This window comes from Rhinoderma darwinii, chromosome 1 (assembly GCF_050947455.1).
Source record: "Rhinoderma darwinii isolate aRhiDar2 chromosome 1, aRhiDar2.hap1, whole genome shotgun sequence".
In the NCBI taxonomy this organism is placed as follows: Eukaryota; Metazoa; Chordata; class Amphibia; order Anura; family Rhinodermatidae; genus Rhinoderma; species Rhinoderma darwinii.
In genome coordinates, this window is record NC_134687.1 from 403,713,509 (window position 1) to 403,715,863 (window position 2,355).

The following is a 2,355-nucleotide window of genomic DNA, read 5'->3' on the forward strand; positions in this document are numbered from 1 at the left end:
GGTTCCCCAAAATGGATATCCCATATACAGGAAGTACATGGAGGTAATCCAAAATGTTTATCTTTTGCTGGAATACAACGTGTGTTCGCCCCATGTGAGGGTGGAGATCGACACGTCAAGCTACTCCGCTGTGAAGCAAATTGGATAATTAAAACAGAGGCGTTAGGACCCCTGGGTTTGAATGATAGGAACGACCTATCAGCTTTTTTAAAATAAATAAAATAGTACCTTGAAATAGGTATGTTTGATACATTGTAATCAGTTTATTGATCGGATATTTGTAACATGTATGTGTTTCTATAAATATTTGATCTTTTTATTTGTATTACTGTGAGAAGAGGAAGTGCTATGATGAGACAAGGTGTGGGTATATAAGTGTGTGTGCACTGAATCCCAGTATGCCTTGATAAAGCGTCTGAAGGACGTGAAACGGTCGGCTCTTTGTCTTTTTGAATCCTGTGTTGCCTGCCTCAATTCTGGAATAAAGAGAAACCTTTTGCAAATGGTGAGTGCCGTGCTGTCTTTTTTTCTACATGTTGTCATTTGCTGAAACTAACTTCAACAAGCACTGAGCACCGCCAGACAAAGGCTGTCGAACTACAGGTCCCAGCCAGCTGAAGCACAGAGTCTGTGACATTGCAAGCTAAGGCAGTGCCAACCATTTCTCATTTCTACATGTTGCACAGTAATGATGGCCCTGGTTACATGACTGCGGCAAAGTTCATGTGACGTTATTATGGATGAGAAGTCATCATGCCATAATGTGAACACCCTAGCAATAGAAATCCATAGAGGCAGGTGATGTAGAATGAATGAAACATTTATAGGCGAGTATTACTAATAATCTTTAAAATGGAACAAAGAACTGAGTAGTTTTCAGAAAAGGTTTTATCAGCAGGATTTTATTTGTATTTGCAGATAATTCCCTGTAAATGTAACAAACAATACTGCGGTGGAGCTACTAACACTTAGCTACAGGGGCGTTTCTAATATAATACAGTCAAAGAAGGTATAGCAACTTATATATGTGACTGCTATCAGAAACCGACATTCTCTTTACAGGTGTGATTTTCAACAAGATCTGAATTTAGTTCTTATATACAAATCATAACTAGCATTAAAAAAGACGTCACTTGCAAGAAATGGTCTGTTATTTTGTACTTTTACACAAATAAAAATTTCCAATTAAAAAGTTAAATTAAAATAATTCTAACATTTAAAGCGCATCCAAACAAATAACACACATTGCCGTACTGCAGGAATAATGATTAGAAGTAAAAACTGGTCCTTGCACAGGAATGTTACATGTAAGAAATCTTAAACGTAGTTAACATTATGGAAAATGTGAGCTTTTCAAGAAGTGTGTGAGTCACTAAAGAGGCTCTGTCACCAGATTCTCAAATCCCTATCTCCTATTGCATGTGATCGGCGCTGCAATGTAGATTACAGTAACGTTTTGTTTTTTTTAAACGTTCATTTTTGGCCAAGTTATGAGCTATTTTATATATATGTAAATGAGGTTTGAAATGGACAACTGGGCGTTTTTTTTTTCATTATGTCCAACTGGGCGTGTATTGTGTTTTTAACTGGGCGTGTTTACGTGTATGACACTGACCAATCAGTGACCAGTCAGCATCATACACTCCTCTACATTGATTTACACAGCAGCGATGTGCAGCCACATAAACAGAGATTAACGTTACTACAGTGTCCTGATAATGATGATTATCAGTGTCCTGATAATGATGGACATGTGTCTTTTTTCAGCCGTACGAACTATGTAACTATGTAACTATGTAATACACATGAAATCCAGCATGGACGTCATGTGTACTCAGAATCCTGACACTTCTGACTCTTTTCTTTGAGATTTCTAGCAAGGGAAACGAAATCTCACGAGATTACGGCGGTAAACGAGATTTTGTTTCACTTGCTGGAAATCTCACAGAAAAGATTCAGAAGTGTCAGGATTGTGAATACACATGACGTCCAGGCTGGATGGTCATGTGTATTCGTTATCAGGACACTTGATTAACGTTAACCTCTGTTTATGTGGCTGCACATCGCTGCTGTGTAAATCAATGGAGAGGAGTGTATGACGCTGACTGGTCATTGATTGGTCAGCGTCATACACGTAAACACGCCCAGTTAAAAACACAATACACGCCCAGTTGGACATAATGAAAAAAAAACGCCCAGTTGTCCATTTCAAACCTCATTTGCATATATATAAAATAGCTCATAACTTGGCCAAAAATGAACGTTTTAAAAAAAACAAAACGTTACTGTTATCTACATTTCAGCGCAGATCACATGCAAAAGGAGATAGGGATTTGAGAATCTGGTGACAGCCTC